Below are 6,967 nucleotides of genomic sequence, written 5' to 3'. Positions count from 1 at the left end.
TCCAGTGGAAAAGGACAGTCTCTTCAATAAATGGTGCTGGGAAAATTGGACAGACACATGCAGAAGAATGAAACTGGACCATTTCCTCACACAATACACAATAATATCCTCAAAATGGAAGAAATACCTAAATTTGAAACAGGATTCCATCAAAATCCTAGAGGAGAACACAGGCAACAAACTCTTTGACCTCAGCCACAGCAACTTCTTGCTAGACATACCTCCAAAGGCAAGGAAAGCAAAGGCAAAAATAAACTATCAGGACTTCATCAAGATAAAAAGCATTTGCACAGAAAAAGGAAACAGTCAACAAAACCAAAAGGCAACCTAGGGAATGGGAGAAGATATGTGCAAATGATATATCAGATAAAGGGCTAGTATCCAAGATCTATAAAGAACTTATCAAACTCATCACCCAAAAATACAAAGAATCTAATCAAGAAATAGGCAGAAGGCATGAACAGACATTCCTCCAAAGAAGACATACACATGGCCAACAGACACATGAAAAAATGCTTAACCTTGCTTGGCATCAGGGAACTACAAATCAAAATCACCATGGGAGCGTGCCTAGGTGGCTCAGTGGTTGAGCAACTGCTCTCAGCTCAGGGTGTGATCCCAGGGTCCTGGGGATCAAGTCCCACACTGAGCTCCCTGCATGGAGCCTGCTTCTCCTCCCTCTGCCTATGTCTCTGCCTCTCTCTGTACCTCTCGTGAATAAATAAATAAAATACTTTTAAAAATTAAAAAATAAACCAATTCTCAACTGGGGATTATTTAAACACACACACACACACACACACACACACACACACACAGGAATGTCACCTTATACCACTCAGAATGTTTAAAATTAACAAGACAGGAAACAACAGATGTTGGTGAGGAGGTGGAGAAAGCAAACCCCCTACACTGCTGATGGGAATGCAAGCTGGTCCAGCCACTCTGGAAAACAGTATGGAGATTCCTCAAAAAGTTGAAAATAGAACTACCTTACGACCCAGCAATTGCACTACAAGGTATTTACCCCAAAGATACAAAGGTAGTGATCCAAAGGGGCACCTGTACCCCAACGTTTATAGCAACAATGTCCACAATAGCCAACCTATGGAAAGAGCCCAGATGTCCATGGACAGATGAATAAATAAAGAAGATGTGATATGTATATACAATGGAATACTACTCAGCCATCAAAAATGAAATCTTGCTATTTGCAATGAGATGGATGGAACTAGAGGATATAATGCTAAGTGAAATACGTCAATCAGAGAAGGAAAATTATTATATGATCTCACTCATATGTGGAATTTAAGGAACTAAGCAGAGGATGATAGGGGAAGAGAGAATAAATAAAACAAGATGAAATCAGACAGGGAGACAAACCATAAGAGACTTAATCATAGGAAACAAACTGAGGGTTACTGGGCGGGGGGAGATGGAGTAACTTGGTGATGAACATTAAGGAGGGCACATGATGTACTGAAAATTGGGTGTTATATAAGACAGATGAATCATTGACCTCTACCTCAGAAACCAATAATACATTATATGTTAGTTAATTGAATTTAAGTAAAATTTTTTTTAATTTTTTTTTAATTTATTTATGATAGTCACAGAAAGAGAGAGAGAGAGAGAGAGAGAGAGAGGCAGAGACACAGGCAGAGGAAGAAGCAGGCTCCATGCACCGGGAGCCTGATGTGGGATTCGATCCCCGGTCTCCAGGATCGCGCCCTGGGCCAAAGGCAGGCGCCAAACCGCTGCGCCACCCAGGGATCCCGAATTTAAGTAAAATTTTTAAAAAATTAAAGAAAGAAAAAATAAAAGATACTTACAAACTTTTATTTCTAAAATACATTAAACAGATTGTGGCAAGATGGCAGAATAGTGGGGGGCCTCGTTTCACCTGGTCCCCTGAATTTAGCATGATAAATATCAAATCATCCTAAACACCTATGAATTCACCTGAGATATAAGAAAAGAATAGCTAGAAATCTACAAATAGAAAATTAACCACTTTTTGCAAGGTAGGAGGGCAGAGAAGTGAAACTCAGGGGATACATCAGAAGATAAACTATAGGCAGTGGGGGTGGGGGGAGCCTGTGAAAGCCGGCTGCTGAAAAGTGGTACAACCCTGGAGCTCAAAATTGGAAATCTTTAGAATCTTTAGAAATCTGCTCCAGTGAGAGACTTCCCTGCCTGAAAAGTGCTCAGTGGTGAAGCGGGGCAGAGTCCTAGGTGGGACAATGTTGTCTCAAGATCCCCAAAGTCACAGAAAGAACAGGGATGCCTGAGCCAGCAGAGTTCCCAAGCACTGGAATGGGGAAACTGGTTTGGTCAAAGAGCCCCCGAGGGGGCTCTCAGCTTGGTTGGCCATAAAACTGCATACCATGGCCAACAGGGCTAACACTCTCCGTGCTGGGGCCGTGTAAAGGACAGAAATGGGGCAACCCTCCACCTTCCACCAGGAGGGGCAGAGCGGGTGTGTGCAGGATCTGGCGAATGCTATCCAGGCCAGGGCCCTGCAAAGTGCACAAATCAATGACCTTCCCAGGGAGATCTGAGCGAGTGCACACTGCAGAGGTCTGTAGACTTTGGCACGCACCGTGATCTTTCAGCTCCAGGGCTTGAAATCGGGCATGGCCATTTTTATTTTCACCCTCTAAAGAGGCACGGAATGCCTTCAGGGAATAAAAACCACACACAGCAGGCAGCTTACACTGAGTCTGACCCCCTGGCAAGGCCAATGCAATTGCACCCATGCAAAGGCACCAGAGAATCAGCACAGCAAGTTCCTCCCCCAGAAGACCAGCTGGAAGAATAGTGAACAGCAAGTTTACAGACAAATAAGACTGCAAAGCTCCAGCTCTAGATGAAAAAGCATATAGAACTCAATGTTTTTTTTTTTCTGATAAATCATTTATCTTTCAGTTCCAAATTTTCTGTTTTTTTTTTCTTTTTGCCCTTTTCAACTAGTTTATCAATTCTTTGTTTTTAAGTCTTTTTTTAACTTTCATTTTTAACATTTACATTTTATAGATATATGCTTCAGTTCCGGGTTCCTTTCACTGCATTCAATTCCTTTTGTGTATATACATATACATATATATGTATATATACACACACACAAGTTTTATAAATATATAAGTTTTGCTTTCTTTAAAATTTTGGGATTTAGTGTCTTCTAACACACAGACCAAAAGACACTCAGGACCAAATGCATCACTCTGTTTTATCTGCTCTGTGAGATTATATTCTCTCTTTCCTCCATCCATTCTTCTCTGGGCAAAATGACTAGAAAGAGGAATTCACAACAAAAGAAAGGACCAGAGGTAATACTCTCTGCCACAGATCTAATCTATATGGATATAATAAGTACGATGTCAAAGCTGGAATTCAGAATAACAATCTTAAAGTTACTAGCTGGGCTTTTTTTTTAAAAAAGGATAAAGGACACTAGAGAATCTCAGTACAGAAGTGAAATCTAATCAGGCTGAAATTAAAAATGCTCTGAGATGCAGTCTAGATTGGATGCTCTAAGAGCTATATGGTAAATGAGGCAAAAAGAGAGTCAGTGACAAAGACGAGAAGTTGATGGAAAGAAAGGAAGCTGAGAAAAAGAGAGAAAAACAACTAATGGGCCATGAGGGAGACTTCAAGAAATCAGTGATGCCATAAAATGAAACAATACTAGAATTATTGGGAACCCCAAGGGAGAAGAAAGAAAGAGAGAGGGATAGAAAGTTTATTTGATCAAATCATAGCTGAGAACTTCCCTAATCTATGAAAGGAAACAGGCATTCAAGTCCAAGAAGTAGAGAGGACCCTTCCCAAAAATCAATAAAAATAGATCAACACCACAACATATAATAGTGAAGCTTGCAAATTTCAGAGATAAAGGGAAAATCCATAAAGAAGCTTGAGACAAGAAGTTCTTAACCTATGGGGTAAGAATATTAGACTGGCAACAGACCTCTCCACAGAGACCTGGCAGACCAGAAAGGGCTGGCATGATATACTCAGGGCACTAAATGAGAAAAACATGCAGCCAAGGACATTTTATCCAGCAAGGCTGTCATTCAGAATAGAAGGAGAGATAAAGAGCTTCCAGAACAGATAGAAACTGAAAGAATATGTGACCACTAGACCAGCCCTGCAAGAAATGTTAAAGAGGATCCTGTAAGCAAATAGAGAGCCCAAAAATAACATAGACCAGAAAGAAATAGAGACAATATATAGAAACAGGTATTTTGCAGGTGATACAATGGCATTAAACTTGTATCTTTCAATAGTTACTCTGAATGTAAATAGGATAAATGCTCCAATTAAAAGACACAGGGTATCAGATTGGACTAAAAGTAAGACCCATCCATAAGCTGTCTACAAGAGACCCATTTTAGACCAAAGACACCTCCAAATTGAAAATGAGGGGGGTAGAGAACCACCATTTATCATGCTAACAAGAAATCTGAGGTAGCAATTCTCATTAGACAAACTAGATTTTAAATCAAAGACTGTTGCAAGGGATGAAAAGGGACACTATATTATATTTAAAGAGTTTTTCCAATGAGATGATCAAACAATTATAAATATTTATGCTCCTAACTTGGGAATAGCCAATTATATAAACCAACTAATAACCAAATTAAAGAAATATATTGATAATACAATAATAGTAGGGGACTTCAACACCCCATTCACAGCAATGGACATATCATCTTAGCAGAAGATCAATAAGGAAACAGGACTTTTTTAAATTTTTATTATTTTTTTGTATATTTTTTATTGGAGTTCAATTTGCCAACATAAAGCATAACACCCAGTGCTCATCCCATCAAGTGCCCCCCTCAGTGCCATCACCCAGTGACCCCATCCCTCCATCCACCTCCCTTCCACCACCCCTTGTTCGTTTCCCAAATTTAGGAGTCTCTCATGTTCTGTCTCCCTTTCTGATATTTCCCACTCATTTTCTCTCCTTTCTCCTTTATTCTCTTTCACTATTTTTTATATTTCCCAAATGAATGAAACCATATAATGTTTGTCCTTCTCCGTTGGACTTATTTCACTCAGCATAATACCTCCAGGTCCCTCCACGTTGAAGTAAATGGTGGGTATTTGTCATATCTAATGGCTGAGTAATATTTCATTGTATACATAAACCACATCTTCTTTATCCATTCATCTTTCGATGGACACTGAGGCTCCTTCCACAGTTTGGCTCTTGTGGACATTGTTGTTATGGACATTGGGGTGCAGGTGTTCCAGCATTTCACTGCATCTGTATCTTTGGGGTAAATCCCCAGCAGTGCAATTGCTGGGTCATAGGGCAGTTCTATTTTTAACTCTTTGAGGAACCTCCACACAGTTTTCCAGAGTGGTTGTACCATTTCACACTCCCACCAACAGTGCAAGTACAGGAGTGTTTCCCTTTCTCCACATCCTCTCCAATATTTGTTGTTTCCTGTCTTATTAATTTTCACCATTCTCACTGGTGTGAGGTGGTATCTCATTGTGGTTTTGATCTGTATTTCCCTGATGGCAAGTGATGCAGAGCATTTTCTCATGTGCTTGTTGGCCATGTGTATGTCTTCTTTGGTGAAATGTCTGTTCATGTCTTTTGCCCATTTCATGACTGGGTGGTTTGTTTCTTTGCTGTTGAGTTTAAAAAGTTCTTTATAGATCTTGGATACTAGCCCTTTATCTGATTTGTCATTTGCAAATATCTTCTCCCATTCTGTAGGTTGTCTTTTAGTTTTGTTGACTGTTTCTTTTGCTGTGCAGACGCTTTATATCTTGATGAAGTCCCAATGGTTCATTTTTGCTTTTGTTTCCCTTGCCTTCATAGATTTATCTTGCAAGAAGCTGCTGTGGCCAAGTTCAAAAAGGGTGTTCCCTGTGTTCCCCTCTAGGATTTTGATGGATTTTTGTCTCCCATTTAGATCTTTCATCCATTTTGAGTTTATCTTTGTGTCTGGTGTAAGAGAATGGTCTAGTTTCATTCTTCTGCACGTGGCTGTCCAATTTTCTCAGCACCATTTATTGAAGAGACTGTCCTTTTTCCAGTGGATAGTCTTTCCTGCTTTGTTGAATATTAGTTGACCATAGAGTTGAGAGCCCATTTCTAGGTTCTCTATGTGTTCCATTGATCTATGTGTCTGTTTTTGTGCCAGTACCACACTGTCTTAAGGATCACAGCTTTGTAGTACAACTTGAAATCTGGCATTGTGATGCCCCCAGCTCTGGTTTTCTTTTTCAATATTCCCCTGGTTATTCGAGGTCTTTTCTGATTCCACAAAAATCTTAAGATTATTTTTTCCAACTTGGAAACAAGGGCTCTGAATGACACCCAGGACCAGATGGACTTCACAGATACATACCAAGCATTCCCTCCTAAAGCAAGAGAATACACATTCTTCTCGAGTGTATGAAACATTCTATAGAATGATCACATACTGGGTCACAAATCAGGTCTCAATTGGTACCAAAAGATTGAAATTATTCCCTGCATATTTTCAGCCCATAATGCTTTGAAACTTGAATTCAATCACAAGAGGAAAGTTGGAAGGAATGCAAATAGTTGGAAGTTAAAGAGCATCATACTAAAGAATGAATAGGTCAACCAGGAAATTAAAGAAGAATTTTAAAATTTCATAGAAATAAATGAAAATGAAAACACAACTGCTCAAAACCTTTGGGATACAGCCAAGGCAGTCCTAAGAGGGAAATAAATTGCAATACAAGCCTTTCTCAAAAAATTAGAAAAATCTCAAAAACATAAGTTAATCCTACACCTAAAGGAAAAATAGCAAATAAAGCCCAAATCAAGCAGGAGAAGAGAATTAATAAAGATTAGAGAAGAAATCAATGAAATAGAAATCAGACAAAAAGTGCAACAGATCAACAAAATAGAACCTGGTTCTCTGAAAAGAATTAATACGTTCAATAAACCCATAGTCAGACTTATAAAAAA

The sequence above is a fragment of the Vulpes lagopus genome, chromosome 8 (genome assembly GCF_018345385.1).
Source record: "Vulpes lagopus strain Blue_001 chromosome 8, ASM1834538v1, whole genome shotgun sequence".
Lineage (NCBI taxonomy): Eukaryota > Metazoa > Chordata > Mammalia > Carnivora > Canidae > Vulpes > Vulpes lagopus.
The sequence above is the reverse complement of the archived record's forward strand: the minus strand, read 5'-3'. Positions refer to the sequence as shown.